Source organism: Equus quagga, chromosome 14, assembly GCF_021613505.1.
Source record: "Equus quagga isolate Etosha38 chromosome 14, UCLA_HA_Equagga_1.0, whole genome shotgun sequence".
NCBI classification, from domain to species: domain Eukaryota; kingdom Metazoa; phylum Chordata; class Mammalia; order Perissodactyla; family Equidae; genus Equus; species Equus quagga.
Genome location: NC_060280.1, coordinates 32,878,639 through 32,898,345, shown reverse-complemented (window position 1 = coordinate 32,898,345; position 19,707 = coordinate 32,878,639). Strand labels below are relative to the sequence as shown.

Here is a 19,707-nt window from a genome sequence, read left to right as displayed (position 1 = left end):
CTGCCTTTGCTCAAGCTGTGCCTTAGTATTTAATACATTTTCCCTATCATTTAATTCTACCCATCCTTCAAGGCCTCCAGAGAGTGCCTCTGAGAACAGCTATAGAAACGTTCTATAGAGTGCCTGCTCCATGTTGGCATCTGATAGGCATTTGTGGCCTTTTCCTAGGATCTCTCTCCCAACTCTGCAGAAGAACATCAGTCCCTTCCAGCCCCATCCCCCTTCATATACACCCTGGATACCAGCAGTCTCCACACTGCACCCAGTCATGGTTCCTTGTCTCCAAACCTATCTCCTTCAGGACACTCAGTGCCTTGGTGGCAGGGATGATATTCATGGTTCCCCCTCCCTCACTCTGTGCCTGTCACACAGCCTTGTACACAGGAGGTACCAGTAAGAGTTAGCTGACTTGACTCTGTACTCTGAGGTTACAGAAGGAAAGGATCTGTAAGTTTGAGGGGCCCCAGGGCAGTGCTCATGATTCTCAGAAAAATTCGAGATCGTGAGTGAAGTAGGCAGTGTGTGATCTCAGTCTGGTGATGGACCCAGAACCAGAACTGCCTTGAGCTGTCAATCAGACATCAGGCTCCCCAGGACTGACACCTCCCTCCTTGCCTTGGCCCTATGCCTTCCATTTTCAGGCCTTCCCCATCAGTCTGCTGGGAGAACAGGATTCCCCCAGCAGCCTGCCTGCAATGCCTGACTGTTGGTTATAGCCCTCCGATGCTGCCCAGGTGGGCTCAGACAAGGCAGACATGGGGGGTCAGAGAGGGAGTGTCTGTAATTAGAGCTCAGACCTCAAGTGTGTGTGAACGGGGTAGTCAGACTGTCTTCATGGAGGCTACCTAAATGCTGCATTTGAGTTCCAGAGAGGGAACAACGGAGATCCGTATCTGAAGTTCTTTTCAGTACAGTTGACTTGTCATTGGACATGGTTACTGTGACATGGCATTCCCTGCCCAGACCTCAGCTCTCGGGAGCTGAGCTATCTGCTGGGTGACAGTAACTGGGGATATCCAGATAGGACAGACCCAGGCCTCCCCTCCATTCCTCTAAGGCCTGAGTAATGCCGGGCTGTAGATGGGACCCAGCACGTTGGAAAAATGCTCATATTCACCGGACTGGCTGTTCCCAGCTTTTCTGAACCCCTTAACATACGACGTCAGTGGGGGTGGTGGGGGCAGTGGGGAGAGGTACAAAGAGCCTGTGCTTGTAGGGTCAAGCTGGTCCTAGGTTTGAACCCACCTCTTACTGTGTAACCTCAGGCTAATCCCTTCCCTTCTCTAAGCCTCAGTTTCCTCGTTTGTGAAATGAGGATGATAGTGCTAGAACTTCCCAGCGCTGTGCCACAGATCAGAGAGCACATATTTAAAGAACCTAGCACAGCGCCTGGTACGCAGGAGGCCTAGCATATGCTGACGAGGGAAGACCAGCTGGCACAAAGATGCGCTCTCTGATTGACCTGGCACGGGAAGGGTAGTGAATAACGGCCACAGCCTCCAGCATATTTTTCTCCATTTGGAATTATTCTGTCTGATTTGCATGGGCAGTTAAGAGAATGGAGACATTAAAAGGTTTTTTGTAGTATCTTGTTTGATGACTTCCTCTCTGGGGTGATGCCTAACTTGTATCAGATGGCTGCTTTTGCCTAATTTCAGTCATTAGATTAGCAAGGGATGAGGTAGTTCTTCCCCCGGGAGGAAAAAGAAATCAATGTGAGTAAGTGTGATTAGTAACAGCGTCCGTGAGTAATGCAGTGGGAGGACGAGAGCTTGAACAAGGCGGTGAGCTGCAGTCCTGTGCCCCAGCGGACGGCCCTTCCCTGCCTCCAGGCTCAGTGCTGCAGCTGTGCCCATTTCCACACAGGTCACGGTCTGCCACCTGGAAGTGGACACTCTCATTGTTTCATATCCACAGATCATTACAGGATGTTTTCTTCTGAGGTGGAAATGGTTGTACTTTATAGTAGAGGGGCATTCTTTTTTAATTAGAGAGCTTGTGGTGATCATTTGCTTAAACGTTGGTGATGTCAGAGCATATGCACTTACCATGTGGTAGGCATTGGACTGGGTGCAAGGGACATTGAGGTGAAGAAGTTACCTCAAGGGGCTCACAATCAGTGGGGGACATGTGCATACACATACATCAGTGTACCGGGTGTGCCAGTGCAGGTACCTTGTGATTTCAGGTTCCTGGGGCCAAAGGAGGGCATGGCCAGGTCTTTCTGAAGAGTGTGGAAGGGCTTTGATGTGGAGCTGCAGCCTCTGAGTTGAGTTCCAACCTCCTGCATTGAGGAGAGAGATAGGAAAGGGACTCTAGGCAGAGGAAGCAGTGGGAATGGGTTAGACAGGACTCCCAGCTGTAAAAGATGGAAACCCAGCTCCAACTAGGGTTTTTTTTTACTGAGGAAGATTCACCCTGAGCTAACCTCCGCCACCAATCCTCCTCTTTTTCGGCTTGGGGAAGATTAGCACTGAGTTAACATCTGTGCCACTCCTCCTCCATCTTTTCGCATGTGGGACACTTCCACAGAGTGGCTAATGAGTGGAGTAGGTCCACACCCAGGATCTGAACCCACAAACCTGGGCCGCCGAAGCAGAATGCACCGAACTTTAACCACTTGGCCACAGGGCCAGGCCCTCCAACTGATTTTTTTAAGAAAAGAAAATGTAGTGAGTGATTTAAGGGGAAGTTCCAGGGGATCATTTTCCCATCAATGCAACTAGATCCAGGCATTCAAATCATGTCTTCATGAATCTCTTCTCTGTTTCTTGACATTGTTTCTCTTTGTTTTGGCCTCACTTTCACGCAGGCATTCCCATCTGATGACAGAGGGACCCCTCCAGGCCTGTATGCTCCACTGGCTTTGTAAACCCAGAAAAAAGAGTGCCTCTTTCCCCACAGTGCCAGCAAAATCCTGAGATTGACTCTGATTGGCCTGACCAGGGTCACATGTCCCTGGCTGGAGGAATGAGGGTGCTCTCATTGGCCACTCAGAAGCCAGTTCCATCCAAATTCATAGGGTAAGAGTAGGGATCCCCAAAACAAAGAGAGAATTTCTATTATCCGAAGAAATGTCAGGCAAGCAAAAGCCACGTAGATACATTGAAGAGGAGGCAAAGTCATGGTGGAAGGAAGCACTCTTGAGCAAGAGGAATCCTGCATGTCTTCCAGAAATGGAGGCTAAACGGACAGCACTTGCCTCATTTTTCCTCCCATCCACTGAGGTCTTTGTGGGACAGTCAGCAGAGCCAGTCACTGACAGCACGTCATACTCAATCCCAACTGTGGTTCCTGGGCCATTACAGATCATGTAAATATAGGGATGCTATGAGTAATTGCCATTATTGTAAAAAGCCCAGCTGAAAAACATGCTCTCATCCTGCAGTGCACTTATATAGGTGTTAGCTGCCATTATTTTTCTTATCATCATCATTATTATTATTACTATTACTCAACTTTACAACAGTCCTGCAAGATATGTCTAATTGTCTTCCTTTCACAGATGGGAAAGTTGAGCTGTCAAGAGTTAGGTGACCTATCTGAAATCAAACTGCTTGTAAATGGAATTTAGATCCAGGTCTTTCTGACTCCATATTTTCCCGCCATTTAGTGCTCTTCTGCTTAGTATCTAGCATTCATCCATTTAGCCATTCATTCATTCATTCACGCATTCATTTAGTAAACATGGGGCCTCCTTCATGTCAGCAATGAACCAGGTGCTAGGGCTCCATTCACTGAATTCTCTGGGTCCTATCAGAAATTCTGATCATCAGCTTTACATGTGTTTGATTAAAAGATGGGAAAACAATTAATGATTAGTTAATGAATATAGCTTGTGTGAGAAGAAATATTTTAAAACATAGCATAATTGAGGGAATTATTAATAGGATTCTGGGAGTGAAGAGTTTGGAGAGAACTGGCAGAAATACTTGCTGAGCAAATGACTGAGGTGTAACACGCTCCACTCTTGCAGGAAGAAACTGAGCTCCAGAGAGGCGGGGTGACTGGACCATGTGCCAGCGAGATCATGGCAGGGCTGGAACTAGGACCCAGGCCTGCTCTGCCACCTGAGGATAATGGGCAGGGCACAAGCAGGCTGAATCAGACTCACCTGGGTCCCTGGATGGGCACCTTCCCTCCCCCTGAGTCATTCAGAAGAGTTAGATTTCTCACTTGATTTCCTCTAGCTGGTCCAGAAATCTGAGAAGCCGCAGCGAGGATGCAAGTGCCTCTGCCCAGACTAACCCAGAGCAAGCCCGCTGCAAATGTTGACAGGTGTTGGCTGGAAGTGATGATTCAGCCCCTCTAAATATCCTGAAGTATGACCCTCATTTCTGAGTTGCCCCAAGGAGTCCCAAAACATGAGAGGTCAAAAGGAGAAAGAAAGGAGAAATAGCCATCCTTGGGAATGTGCTGTCTGCTGTGCGTGCAGTTTGATGGGTGCTGTGGAAGGAGGGGCAAGACACAGAAGTCGAGCCAGCAGGCCTGGGTTTGAATCCTAGCTTCGCCTCTGTGATCTGGGGGTTCCCAATGGCTCCCCCTCTTACGAGCTGTATTATTCGGGACAAGTCTCCTAACTTTCCAGAGCCTCAGTAATCTCAGAACTAGAAAGGGGATCATAATATGTGCTTTACAGCATTGTTTTTAGGATAAACTAAGATTAGGCATATAAAGAATTTAGCACAGTCCCTGGCACATAGTAGTCATTCAGTAAACAGTGGACAGTAGGATTGTAGGCATAACAATAAACATTTATATTAGACTTACGGTAAAGTAGTACTTGTTCTAACCATTGGGAATACAAAGCTTACAGACTAGTAGGAAACTCACTATTCTCTCGTTTAATTTTCAGTCTCTGAGTGGGTATAATTATCTCCATTGTATAGATGCTCTCAGAGAGGTTAAGTAACTTGTCTAGGTCACACAGCTAGTGAGTGGAAGAGCCAGGATTCAAACCCGTGTCAGCCAGACTCTGAAACACTTGTCCTCTCCAGGACACGAAGGCAGCTTGGCCTTCCTACTTTATTTCTTCCAGAAAGCAAAGGAAGTAGCCAGGCAAAAGTTTGCTTCTTCCATTTCTTTATTTAAAAAAGAAAAAGAAAATGTAGTATGACATTCGGCGTGGGTGGAATTCCTGGGGGACGTACCTCCAAATCCAGATTTGCTTCAGATTCATCAAGATGCCAGGCCTGGAGATCTACACCCCTTGAGCAGTGTCTGTGAGCCTCTGCATTGCATCCTATATTGTCAAGAGACGTTTTCTTAGGAGGCCCTGGGCTGTGTAAATTAGGCAGAGCAGTGATCGCTGTGGTTATGAATATAACTGTTTGATTAAGGTTCTATGCTGGCTGCATTATTTGTTTCGCAAACCTGAGCTGGGCTGATTGGATTTCTCTCTCCTTCTTTTTTAACATAAGTAGATTCTGAAATTGGAAAAATAAAATATTCCACTGCTGAGAGAAAGGAATTAACTTGGGGAATGAGCCTAGGTGGCGCCCACAGACTGTACACTTTTTGCATTGAAATAAAGTTAGCGCTGTCTGTGCCCTGGCTGCAGGGACTTGCTCTGTAAGCTGCACATGATGCCCGGGCAAGAGAAGGAGCATGAGCTGGGAGCCAGTCATCTTGGGAGGGCAGTGACAAGGAGCATAGCGCTTAAGAAGGCATTCTCAAGTGCGAATAGTAATAATACCATTTATGGAGTACCTACTACGTGCTAGGTGAATGGAAGGGTGCAGGGTGGAAAGTATGCTATAGCTATTAAGAACATGGGAGTTGAAGTTAGACAGACTTGGATTCCAATCTTGGCACTTAGTAGCTATGGAGCATGAGCAATTCTCTCTCTCAGCCTCAGTTTCCTCATCTGTAAAATAGAGATAATAATCACTAGCATTTGGTGAGTACTTGCTACATACTGTGCATGCTCTTAGCACTTTATGTGAATTCCCCAACCACCCCATGAATATTATCTCACATTTGAAGTCAGGAAAGTGGGGCACAAGAAGAGCTAAGTAACTTGGACAAGGCCACACCACTAGGATGGGGTAGAGCCAGGATTCAAACCCAGGCTGTCTGGCCCTGAAGCCCACATTCCTAACACAGTGTGCTGTGTTCCTCTTACACCTGCCTCAGAGGAATCTCGGGGAGACGAAATGGAAACAGTGCATTAAAGATGCTTAGCAGAGTGCCCAGCAGCCCAGTAAGCCTTCAATACTTGGGGGCCATTATTAGCACTATTATTATATTTCTGTGGCCTGGGGATTGAGCTGGACACTCTGCAGAGGACTTCAAGAGGACAAATTCCTTTTACCTGTTTCTCCTATGACTTGGTTTATGGACGTTGATGGATGAAATACCTGCTTGAGATCTCCTGAGCTTAGATGGAAAGGAAAACCCATGTGTGGTCATGTCATAAATGATGAAAAGCATCTCCCTGATCTGTATAATTAGTTGGATGCTTTCTGCCTTCTCTCCTAAGTGGGGCCTTTTGTGGCCTGAGGAAGAAGGTAAACATCCCTTGGGCAGGGTCTCCATGCTGCCATGTGACTGCTGAGCTGGGGGGTGCTCCTCGGGCCAGGGAGAAGGCATTTGCATGCGAGGCCTCCTGTAGAGGCTGGAGAGGGCATCGGGCTTGGAGTCTCTGCCACCTGGGCAGGCCGCTTAGCCTTGCAGAGCCTCAGTTTCCTCAAGTGTAAAAGGAGGATAGTAACACCTCCCTCTTTGGGTTGTCGTTACGATATGTTATTGAACATTAAAACTTTCCAGAACACCCTATCCACAGAACTATTGATATGATTGTTGTTCTGTCACAAAAATACATGAGAGGTCTTTGCATTCATTAAATGGCTAATACACCCACTTAGCCTAAGTACTTCAGAATTTATTTTTCTCCTCCTTTTGCCTCTAGGAGGCATCAAGAATAGAAAGAACAGAGAGATCTGCGTTGGGATGTTGGCCTTTATCATTTCCTAGTGGTGTGGCCATGAGCAGGTTTCTTGTTTTGCCTTTTGTTTTTAAATCAATTTAAAAACATCAATATGTGTTTACATATAATAAAGTTGCCCCAAATGCTAGAGCCTGAGATATCCCGTTATTGAAGAAAATTTGAAAAATTTCATGAACAAAGACACGAGTGGGTGTATGAGGTTCAGTTTCCTTTTCTGTAAGATGGGGAAATGAAGACCTATCCCACAGCATTGCTCTGAAGATGCGCCCTGCTCATAGTCAGGTGTCAATAAATGTTAATTCTCTTCCCTTCTGACAACCTCCTGGCACCCAGACCTCAAGACCCTGCATGGACAAGAGCTCACTTTATATTCACTCAACAAACATTTGCAGACAGCTTAATAGCCATTGCAGGGAGGAGAGCCGCAGGTACAGAGAAGACCAAGCACTAGGGGGAAGACAGATAAGATCTCTGCCCTTGGAGACCCAGCAGCCTAGGGGAGTGTAACTAGATGTAATTCTAAGGAGCTGTCCAAGTGAATTAATAGTTAACCTCAGTTGCGTCCTTTCTACTTGCCTGTCACTCTCCTAAAGACTGTCTCACTAAATTCCAGAAGCAACACCAAGAAGTAGATGGCGCTATTATCCCCATTTTACAGATGGAGAAATCAAGACTTTCAGAGGTTAAAAACTCCCCCGAAGCCACAGAACTAGTAAGTGGTGGAGCCTGGTTTCAAACTCAATTCCATCTGACCCAGCGCTCGCCCTCCTGGCCACTGTGCTGTATGAATGAGATGCATGGCATGAAACTGGGGTCCAGAAAAGATTTGTAATACGGCCACTGTGTAAGTGGGGGAGGTGGGATTTGAACCCGAGGCAGATTGAGCCTGAGCCATGGCACTTAACCACGATGCAATAATGTTCAGTGGCTCCTAGCAGCCTGTCCCTTTCATCTTGGGATGTCAGCGTCTCTTCCAAGAGAAAGCAGTTTCTTCAAAATGACTGATGGATATTAAATGGAGGGAGGGACGTGAACATGATGGATGAGAATTCACCTCTCTCTGCGCTGGCATTTAGCCTCCTGCAGGGCCCATGCAATGGTCGGGGTGGGGGCTAGTTAGGAAAACAGCCTGATAAACTGCTCTGACCTTTGTTTCAACAAAGGAGGCTGTTCCCTGTGGGAACCTTGAGACTCATGTCTTGATTTCCTCTTCGTGGCATCTTCAACTGTTGATAAAAATATAAAAAGTTTATGCCCACCTCAATGATCAGCGGTCTAACCTGTGCTGTTTGGAGAACATCAGGTCAAGTTTAAAGAGAAAGATCGGGGGCCCAGCGTGCCTCAGTTACCCCAGGCCCCTCGAGAATCAGTGGCAGCACCTGGGACAGAGGCCCACCCAGTGAAAGAGCGGGCCATGTACCCCGGAGAGAGGAGTGGGCTGCTTCTAGCCGCACAGCCTACGATGTATGACAAGAAGTCCTCTGCCCTTGGAGCGTGCAGTCCAGTAGAAGGGACAGACATGCAGACAAATGATAACTCCGAGTGAGCCATAGGGGCTGGAAGCGCCCAGAAGAGGGGCCTTTAACCCAAAATGGGCATGTGGGAGGAGGGTGTTTAGAGAAGGTAACTTCTAATCTGAGTTAACCAGGTAAAGGATTGAAGAAAGCCATCCATGCAGAAGAAAACCAACATGTGCAAAGCCATGGATGTGACAAGCGGTGGGCAGTTTCATGAGTGGTTTAAAACTAGCCTGTTAACCTTGGCACCTTTTTTAAAGAGGGGAGTGGAGAGCTGTGGATGCCGCCCTGGAGTGATGGGCTCAGGCCGGCGATTGAGAGGTCTTGTCCTGTGGACAGTGGGGAGCCACGGAAGGCTTTATAGCAGGGGAGTGCCATGATTGTTTTAAGAAGCTCACTCCAGCTGATGATGGCAAATGAATTGGAGGGGGCGTGAGCCTCTGGGCTGGGGCACCAGTGTTGGCAATGGCCCAGGTCCACTGATGAGGGCCTGAGCTAAGGTAGTGACAGTGGGAGTGCTGAGGATCCCACAGAGATTTGGAAGGTGAAAGCTGAAGGACTTGGTAATCACCCTTAAGTTACTGGACCTGAGAAAGAGGGAGGAGGCAATGGTGATGCCCAGAGGTCTGGTTTGATCGATTGGGTGGCTGGTTCTGGCATCAGCTGGTGACGCTGAGTTCAGGAGCACAGGAGAGGGAGCAGAGTTGGGGGCTGGGGAGCAGGGAGGCATGAAGCTTAGCCCTGTGTGTATTTCAGTAGAGTGGCAGAGGCTGGAAGTTCAGGGAGGAGGTTGAGAGCAGCTATTGAAGCCCCTGCTTCATCGACAGGGAGCTCACTGTTTTGGGAGGCAGCCCATTGTAGAGCTTGGCAGGAAGAAGCGTTTCCTTAGTTGAACTGGTGGTTGCTCCAAGTAATTTCCTGGCCTCGGTCCTGATTCTTCCTCCTAAAAACCCATGGAGTAGATCTGCCCCTTCTTCCACCCTCAGCTGTTTGAAGGCAGCAGTAGTGTTCTGCCTGTCTTCTTTCCAGGAAATTCCCTGGGAGGAACAAGGGAAGCCACAAGGAATCAGACTGTCCAAGGCTGGCGGGAACCTCAGGAGAGCATCCATGAAAGGGAGGAACCTCATTTTTCAGACAGACAAATTGAGGCCCAGAGAGGGGCAGGGGCTTTCCCTAAGTCGCCAAGTGAGTTAATGGCAAAGCTGGGAACAGTTCTTCAATCTAAGACTGTCTACGACACCACGTAATTGAGTGTTTAATTTCCTAGCTATGCAGTGTGTAGTGTAAGCGAGGAGACTTGGGGAGTCAATCATAAGGCATTTTGTGTGCTTCCGCTGGACTCCTAGACACACACTGTTTCTTGAAGCCCTTTCCAACAACCTGTCTCCTTTCCAGGCTGGCGGCCTCGGTCATTTGCCCACCCCACTAGGAGCACAGTTTCCAAATCCTTCCCCATCCCCATCCCAGGAAGCCAAGGAAAGCGTGAACTAGCTCCAGATGCCTCCGGAGAGGGTCAGCCTCTACTATACTGGGATGACCCTCGATCCAGGTGTCCTGCCTCTGGACCCACTGGGGCTACTCAGCACAGCATGACCATCACCTCCTTGTTCTTAGTGGCTTGCTTACCTCTATGAATGCAGCCTACTTCATTTCCATGAACTTCTTATCTGCTCCAACACACTGCGGACTCCTGTTGAACTGAATTCCACCTCTTATACTCCCAGACACACTCCCATCTTACCTACCTACTGTGGCTTCTGGCTGATTGGGGACTTGACCTAACAGTTTATGGGTCAGACCATTTTTGAAAAGGGTAAGAGTGTGACTGTGGAAGGAAGGAAAACTTACTTGACAAGCAGAAAGCTTTCCCAGAACAAGTTCTGCTCTGAGGTGGACACAGCTTTAAGTTGGGGGAAAGCCATGTACCCAGAAAAGATCCTCCCTGTGGCTGTAGCCGGCCTTTCCAAGCAGTCTGTCCCAATTTCACAGGCAGGGACCTTGTCTGATCCATCTCCATGTCGCCAGTATCAAGCACAAGGCCTGTAGAGCGTGACCTTTGTGAAAGAGATGACAGCAGGGAAGCGGGAGGGGAGGGAGGGAAGAAAGAAACACTGTGTTTCTCTCTCTTCCATCCCATCTTTCTGCCTTCTTTGGTGCCCAGGCACACAGCACAATCCAATACACAACTTGCTGTGCACGTCTTTTGCAAGCAGATGTTCATTAACAAATATCCCAGGTTCATCTGCCAAGAATGATACAATCCTGATTTTAGAATGGGAGGGGACTCCCACCAGCTCCTCCTCCTGTTTGTCAGTTGGAGAAACTGGAGCTCAGATAGGTTAAATGCCTTGCCCAAGGTCACACAGCGATTAGTGCCTGACAGGGTGAAGCACAAGAATGAAGTCTGGGCAAATGTCTGTTGGGAGATAGTTCTTCCAGGTACAGATGGTGGCCCGGCCAAGTTGTTCAAACACACGCTTAGAATAGATAGATTTTGCTGCTCTTGGCTTAGTCCGTCTGTAAATTAGCACGATCAGGAAATAGAGAGCAATGCTGACTACACCTCTCCTTGACAGAGACTCTGACACTCTGCTCTTCCCTCAGCTGTTTAGTCAAACGCAACAGGGTGCCCTTTGCCCCCGCTCCCACCCTAGGAGTGCATTCATTGCTGGATGAGGACTCCCACATGCATTTTAATGAAGCCTGAGGATTCTGGTTCATTGTTGTAGCATTTGGCTTTAAAAGGCTGGAAGTTGGGGTGAACCCCCTGACACCCTGAAAGCTGCCCCTCTGGGTCCATGACCCAGGGCTGCACTCCAGGCTCTTGAAGGTGGTCTCTGGCCTTGTCCCCTCTGCTCCCTCTCACCAGATCTCTGCTCCAGGTGCCCAGGTCTCCACGCCATCCTGCTGCCTTAGGGGCCTGTATCTCTCAGCCTGCGGGCCTTTGCTCATACCAACCTCCCTGCCTGGAATGCCCTCTCCCTCCCCGTTATGCACCTCCATTCTGTCTCCTCATCAGTACCTGTACAAGTTGTTGTTTTTCCTAGAAGCTTCCCAGACCCCTCTATGTGTAAACTGTCATAGCCTTCAGGGATGTGGCTGCTGCCTAAGACACTGCCCTGAAGCAGGGCTGCAGAGGATGGGGCAGGGGGCTTACCTCATCCTCTCTCTCCTCCCGCCTCTCAGTGTCCTGCTGTGCTAACAAATAGCCAAACCTATCTAGAAGGGCAGGGGGGGAGGCCAGAGGAGGCCTTCCCTAGCCATCAGCCTCTTATGACAAAGAAGGGCAGAGAGCGATCTGAAGCTGCGGATGGGGTGGAGGAGGCAAACAGAATAAAATGTTCTATTAGCTCGTTACCCACCCTCCCGCTGCCGGGACTGCGGGCCCCGAGGATCACGGGGCCCATGCACTGCCTGCAGCTGGCTTTCCTGGCCCCCTCCTGCCACGTGCCAGTTGTGCTTCCCAGCCATTGTAACAACCACAAGACGCCCCCTCCCACATTTCCAAACACTCTTATTTGAAAAGCACCGCACCATACCGTGAGGCTTTTGCATTAAAGACACTGTCACCTCATTACTATTTCTCAGACACAAAGCACTTTAATAGTCTGACTGTTCACCCAGAGGTCTGCCCTGACTAAGTCAGTGAGGATGCACCTCACGGGGCTCTTTCTACTCCTCATCAAGACTAGAAGGGTAGCCTCGGGAAGCTCCACAGTCCACCTGGGGCTTCGCGCCTGGTACCATTTAGAATCACCACACGTTGGCCTTGATACAGAATGAGCACAGCAGAGAACGTGAACAAAAAGCATCTGTTCAGGGAGGGAATGAAAGGATGGAGATTCAGCCCCTCGCCTCATGCTCAGACCCATGGTGCCATGTGGACTTCACTGTTTTTATTCCTTCTGGATTGAGACAATAATAATAATGGTGATAGTTATCTCTGACTTTTGCATGGAACTTTACAGTTTGCAAGATGCTTTCATACATATTTGACAAGTGAAGAAACTAAAACTCAAGGGAGGTTAAATAAATGATCTGAGATTATACAGCTTGAAGGAGGCAGAACTTGGACGGGACGGCAGGCCATCAGACTCTGGCTGCTGACTGTGGTGACAAAGAGCTTTCCGGCCTCTCTAAATCGGTCGTGTAGGCCAAGGTTCATTAGCTAAGCTCTCAGCACTGCCATACCACCATCCCGAGTCAGTGGTAGTCGATGGCATTTTAATAGAAGCCAAATAACTCTTTCTCCTGGCCTTCTCAGGCAGCTGGAGTTTTGTGTTTTATGATAATTAAATACCATCATCTTTCATATCTGACAATCTTTAGGGCCCGATTAATGACCGCAGTGCACGCCAGGGTCGTTGTTAACTCAGCAGCAAGGAGACCTTTGGGCGCCTGTCGGCCACTTTGCAAGGTTGAATGTGGGCACCAGGCCTGGCACTCTTTCTTGGAGCCAGTACCGGCCTTGGATGGCAGGGCTGTTGACACATTCGAATTCTTTGCCTGAGCCAAAGATCTCGAAGTTTATGTCTTTTTCTCATGCCTGTGTTCTTATAAAAGACTAATGACATACTCGGCTGGAGTCTTTCTAGCAGGCAGGCCTCCGCAGCCAGTCTGGGTCATGCCCCCGCCTGGTTCATCCTGCGTGCGGCTACCAGGAATCTTCCTCACACGCTAGTGTGATCATGGCACTCCCTTGCTCAAGCCCTTCAGGGTGCCTTCGCATCCTCCTGATAGAGGCCAAGTCCTTTCGCTTGGCACCTCGGGGCCTGCCCCCAGCATCTCAGCCTTGCCTCCCGCCGCTGCCCCCCCAGCCATCCCACTGCTTACGCAAGGGCCCAGCGGCCTTGCTGTCTCTCTCAGGCTCTGAACCCTCAGGCACACGTCGTCCTCTGCCTGGAATGCCCTTCAGACACAGGTCACATGTCACTTCTCATGAAACCTTCCCCAACCCAACAGTCAGTCTGGCAGCCGCCTCTGTGCTCCATGGAGCTCCAGTGGGCCTGTCGGATTAGAGTGGCCAATGCTGGTAGAGCGCTCACTATGTGACCGGCGTTGAATAAGCACTTTACCTGTGTCAACTCACTTAATATGTGTAAAGCAGAGTGGCTAACAGTGTGGGCTCTGGAGCCAGGCTGCCTGAGTTCAGATTCTGACTCCATCACTTAATGGTTTTGTAGTCTTGAGCAAACTACTTAGCCCTTCTGTGCCTTAGTTTCCACATCTACGAAATGGGAAAGAATAACTGTAGCTCCTGTAAAGGGGTGTTATAAGGATTAAATAAGTAAAGCACCTACAGCCAGTCACATAACAAGTACTCAGTAATTGTTAACTATTATAATTTCATCCGAATTGCCACTTTGCATGGTATCTGTTTGTATCTCTGTTGTTTTTAGTAGACCGTGAGCCGCTCAAAGTCGGGGACCATACTTGTTTCCTCTCTGGATCTCCGTGTATTCCATCCATGGTAGCTCTTCTTCCTCCTCTTCCTTTTGTTACCATTACTACTATATACTTGTTCTATGGATGGGGAGTTAGAGGCTCAGAGAAGTCACGTGACTTGCCCCAAACCATGTAGCTTGTCCGAGACAGAGCCGAGCCGAGCCTGGGTCTGTGAGACTCCCGGGCTCTGCTCTCGCACCTCCTTTAACATCTGTCCCCAAACCCTGGCGATCTGTCGAGGCCGGGGCTCATCCTCATCTTAAAACAAGTCCCCGCACACAACAGAGGGCGGGGTAAGGTTGCTGATGGATTGAACAACCTCAGGGACCCTCTCTTCAGGGTGCACCCTGAACCCAGGACAAAGAGACACCCCGATTTGCTCTGAGATGCTGATCTAATGCAGAAAGGGGCCCTCCTCTTTGAAGACATGGAGGCCCCATGTGTCCAATTTTGTTCTAAGTGTCAGGCCGCAGCCATTCTCATCGCTTCGGATCTGCATGTTGAGCAACAGGCTTCCTCCTGAGACCAGGGCTCCTGGAAGCCAGCTGGTGGGCCCGAGTGGGACTCAGCTGTAATAAACAAGGACTACATTTCTCTTAGACATTTTCCTGCTCTTTCTCTCTCAAGGTTTTTTTGCTTTAGAACCCTGTTGTAACTGCTGTCGAGCGATCATCATGGTGATGCTTTAACACTTCATACAGTCTCTCGGTATCCACGGGGAATTGGCTCCAGGAAGCCCTGCGGATACCAAAATCCATGGACGTTCAAGTCCCTTATATAAAATAGCTGAGTACAAAGAATACAGTCGGCCCTCCGTATCCACAGATGCGAAACCTGAAGGTACAGAGGGCCAACTTAATTTGTTCATTCAACACACCTTTATCATGGAATTAATAGTTACCATTTCTTAGCATTACTGTATTCCAACCACTATACTAAGCGCCTTACACACATTATCTCATTTACTTCTCAGAACAACCCTGTAAAGTAGGCGTTATCTCCATTCAGTGATAAGAAAACTGGAGCTCCAGAGAATTAAGTAACTTGATCAAAGTCACACAGCTTATAAGTGAAAGAGCCAAAACTTGAACCCAGGGCTGTCTTACTTCGAAGCCTAGTCTCTTTCTATTACCATCTGCCCAGTGCTCTGAAGCAGCCGCACCATGATCTTGGTTCAGGGAGATGCAGGCCGAAGGCTTCGGTGCTTTTTTTGTGCATATAAAATGAAAAAAGTCTGAGGGGTTGGAGGGAACCAGCAACTGCAAATATATTTGAGAACTTGTAGGAAGCAAAAAAACTTCCTGGAAAACCAGGTTTGCAAAACTCAGATAAGTAAGTGGCCTTTACTCCAGAGGTATGCAATATAACAGTAGAAATGACTCGTATTTGGGCTTGATTCAGAGATAGACTTGGTGGCAATATCTTCAAGAAGAGGGTATAAATTGGAATTTACAGCACAGCTTTGCAAATGTACCAATGCCCACTCCCAGGTTGCCAGAGAGGAGCAATTGCTTGTGCAGGCAAGAAGTCTACCTACCTGAATTGCTGCTCTCTCATCCACATTCTGTGAATACTCACTGGGGATGTGGAGATGAATGACACACGGGCCCTTCCCCTGAGGGTGCAGCAAGAGCCCACTGTGTACTTGGAATTTGAGCAAGACCCATCACTTTTTATCCTCCAGAAAGTGGTGACATAGGAATGTGTGCACCCTTTCACAGGTGCAGAGACCAAGGGCCAGGGAGGTGAAGTGAGTTACTGGAGGCCACCCAGTCAGTGAGTGGAAACCAGAAGGGAGTTCCTCCCTTAAGACATCTCTATCTCGTTCACCGTTGTATTCCCAACACCCTGTTTCCAGGCTGGCACAAAACAGGCACTCAGTGTGCTGAATGAGCGAATTAGTTCTGAGTTTCCCTCTAAAGAGCAGGTGTGTACTGGAGGTGCGGGGAGAGGGGAAAAGAAGGCCCCTCTACAGCTTCTCGCCTCTTCTGGTCCTCCCTCCCAGCCATAGGAGCAGAAAGGAGACTCCGTTCAGACCAGAGGAAACATTTGCTCCTTGGGAAGGTTGGTCTCTTTTTAGGGGTTGTGAGTGAGTTTCCACTGCTGAGCCGCAAAACACACAGCCTTCCGTTGGAAACCTGGGAAACATCAGGGTCCCCTTTCCTAGTGGTCTCAGAATGGAAGGGATGAGAGAAGGGAAACAAAGGACCCAGCTGAACCATCTGGAACTCTGGCTGCAGGCAAGTAAGTCAAGGGCTGTGCGGGCCCATGGTCTAGGGAGCCCAGAGCTATCTGCAGTCATTTTTTGTATACAAATATCCTCCACACTAGACTTACGCTCCTGGACAGACTGCCCGGGCCACTCACACAAGCATTCACTCCGTAAGCCTGTACCATAAGCATCTGCTCAGTTCTAGGACCTCTGGTCACCAGCACGGAGGGAAGAGGGATTTTTATACCTACTAGAGGAGACAAGATGGGGACATCAGTGTGCATGCTCTGGGGAGAAGGAAAAGGTGAGCAATCCAGGTTACCTGCTGTCAGCATTCAATGGAGGAGACAGGAACTGTGGTGGGGGAAGGCTTTTTGGAGGGGGTGGCACATGAGCTGAGCTTCAAAAATAGAGAGGATTTGGACTAGGACATTCCTTATCCCCATAGGAGAACTTCCTTCTAGAAGTTAGTTTTTAGATCTGTGACCAGTGGTCTTATACTTAAAATCTCATCATTTCAGGACTCCTGGCAGTGCTTCTAAACAGTTACCAAGCCCGATCCCCACTTAGTCACAAAGCAGATGCCTGTCGGCTTGGAGGCCAGCCATCCTGCCCCAGACCTCAGACACTTGCTGTGTACACTGAGGGGTTTTTCCCTGCCCTTGGCCGTGGACTGAAACAGTCGAGTAGGCATCTGTGTTTTATGCAAAGGCACCATGGTTTGGTGGACAGAATTCGGGCCGTGGATTAATAAGGGCCGCTTCCTAGTTTGGTGAAGCCTCAGCTTCCTCATCTATAAAATGGGGATGATAATAGTACTGCCCTCTAGGGGCTGCTGTGAGCATTGGAAAAGTTACAGTCCTGAAAGACCACATAGGAAGTGCTCAAATACATGGAAGCAACTATTAGTATCAATTAGGTAAAATGCCACGAGGAGGCTGACTCCTAGTGCAGGGCAGAAGCAAGGACTAGGTCACCCTTCCGCTGGCTTCCTGATAACCACTGGACGGTGGTGGTTCAGTCCCTCTTGCTGCTCTGGTGTCCTGGACCACAGCCAGCAGCCTGGAAGGCCAAGCGTTAGGGGGACACACAGTCAACCTAGAAGGCTGCTTCTGCTGCTGGCTTCTGTCCCAGGTTCCTAATATGTCCATTGAAGGGCTGCTTGAGGACAGCTGGACGAAACAAATACCCTGAGTAGTCGTGCCTTCTCCCAGGCCCAAGGCTGTCTGCTCTCTGAGTGGGACCCTCTGCCTGTTCTCCTGGCTCCCAGGATCTCTCCCCTCCCCTCAAGGGGCATCCCTGCTGCCTCCCTTCTGGTCCAGGACCACAGCATCGCACATCTTGAGAGGGTACCATTCACATCTGTGGGCTTCCTAGGGACCATCCTCACTGGAGTTGAGCTTTCAGCCACTGTGCTGCCTCAGCAGATCTCGGCCTCTGGGGGAAAGGTGTGGCTGGAGTGCAGGGTCCAGGGAGGGAGCTGATGAGAGATGAGGCTGGAAAGACAGGTGTGGATCAAATTCTGAAGGGCTTCGTGGACCCCACGTGGGCTTGATTCTGAAGGTAGCCGTTTATAATAAGGAAGTGATCCTTTCAGATGGGTTTCTGTTTTTCTCTTCTTCCGCTCCTATCCTACCCCCAACTCCCACCAGATTTGCTTTGTAACTCGTTGGCATAAAAGGTTGAGTTACCTAAAAAGCAGAGAATGCTGCTTCTTCCCCTAAAAATAGCCATAACAGTGATAGTGCCTCACAGTTGATTGTGCTTGATGGTTTCCAGAAAGCTGTCTCCTGAGTCAAGGAAGAGCACAGCCTTTGGAATATCACCCCCATCTTGATCTGGATCCTATGCTCACTGATTCTCAGACTCCTCTGTGAAATACAGGATTCTCGTGAGGAACAAATGAAGTGGAGTGCTTTGTAAACTGTGAACCTCAGAAATGGTTCCTTCTCCTTGATTGCCTCATTTGATATCACAATAGCTCTGTGGGCCCCTTAATAAACGATTTCCCCCATTTGACAGATGAGAAAACTGAGGCTCAAAGAGGTTAAGTGACATGTCCATGGATGTCTTAGTCTTAGGCTTTTTGAAATCGAGGCAGTGGCCCTGATCATCTCTGAATCTCCTTTGGGGCTAGTCTCCTGTTTTCTTGAAGAACAGCCCACGTTTGCAGCTGAATAGCTTTATCATCCTGTCCTACAGTATCTAAGAAGCCTGACAACTGTCCTGCGTTCCATCTCCGTCCCCTTCAGCTCAAACTGGCAGTGTTCCTTCTGGGATGGCTGATTAGGTCCATGGTTCACACCCGTATTAATCTTTTTATCAAATGGTCAGTCAGCCCCACTCTTGGTGTTCTCTTCCGGACATACTTTCTCATTTTTTGCAATTTGGACAGGCTGAGGATGTTTCATATCTTTAAGTTATGGTTTCTTTTTGCTTAACAATTCCTTCTTCAATTCATTTCTGTCTCCTCGCATTTTACTCTAAGAGTCAAGAGAATCAAGCCGCTCCTTCAACACTTGGCTTTCAGGCCTCCTCAGCTAAATATCCAATTTCATCACTCACCAGTTCCACCTTCTACAGAGCACTGGAGCACAAGTGCTGTGCCGCTTTATCACAAGGATCACCTTTTCTGCATTGTCCAGTAACAGGTCCCAGTAACAGGTCCCTCATTTCTGTCTGAGACTTCATCAGAATTGCCCTTAATGTTCGTATTTTACCAACATTCTGTACATAATTATTTATGTATTCTCTAAGAAGATGTAAGCTTTCTCTACACTTCTTTTCTTTCTGAATGCTTACCAGAATCACCTTTAACAGGCCCTTCACGGCAATAGAGGCTTTTCCTAGCATGCACCTCAAAACTCTTCCAGACTCTACCCATTCCCCAGTTCCAAAGATGCTTCCACGTTTTTAGGTATTTGTCGCAGCATCACCACACTTTTGGGTACCAATTTCTTAGCTTGGGCTGCTAAAACAAAGTACCATTGCATGGGTGGCTTAAACAGCAAACATTTATTTCTCACAGTTCTGGAGGCTGGGAGATCCCAGAGGAGGGTGTCGGCAGATTCAGTGTCTGGTAAGGGCCCTCTTCTTAGTTCACAGATAGCCAGCTTGTTGTACTTCCTCACATGGAGGACTGAGAGCGAGCTACCTCACCTATCTCTTCTTCTAAGGTCACTAAGAATCGAGGACTCCACCCTCACATCCTCATCTAAACCTAATTAACCCCCCAAAACCATCCCATTGGAGGTTAGGGCCTCAGTATATGAATTTCAGGGGGAGACAAACATGCAGTCCATAACGATGGTCCTGTGGTTAATGAAACTAGAATAGAATCCAGTTTCCTGACTTCTTCCCCCGCATAATATCGTCAGCTTCCAGAGCCCAGGCTTTCTGTGAGCAGAGCTTAGCTGGATGGTAGTTAAGAGTTACCTCCAGGACTTGCCTCATTTGTGGCATCACTAGAAACTTTATTTCTTTGTAAATAACATCGGCTTAGCCTTGTGCCATTGGGCACTTTACTTACCTGCTCTAAGTTTTTCATCTATAAATTTGGTGATGATAACACCTATTGCTCTAAG

General features: G+C 48.5%; 1 protein-coding gene across 6 annotated transcripts in view; it reads left to right on the top strand.

Annotated features, from left to right (window-relative positions):
* The window catches only part of TENM4 (teneurin transmembrane protein 4), a 727,387-nt gene that overhangs the window by 479,698 nt on the left and 227,982 nt on the right, over positions 1-19,707 (top strand). The gene's annotated exons all lie outside the window — the stretch shown is intronic.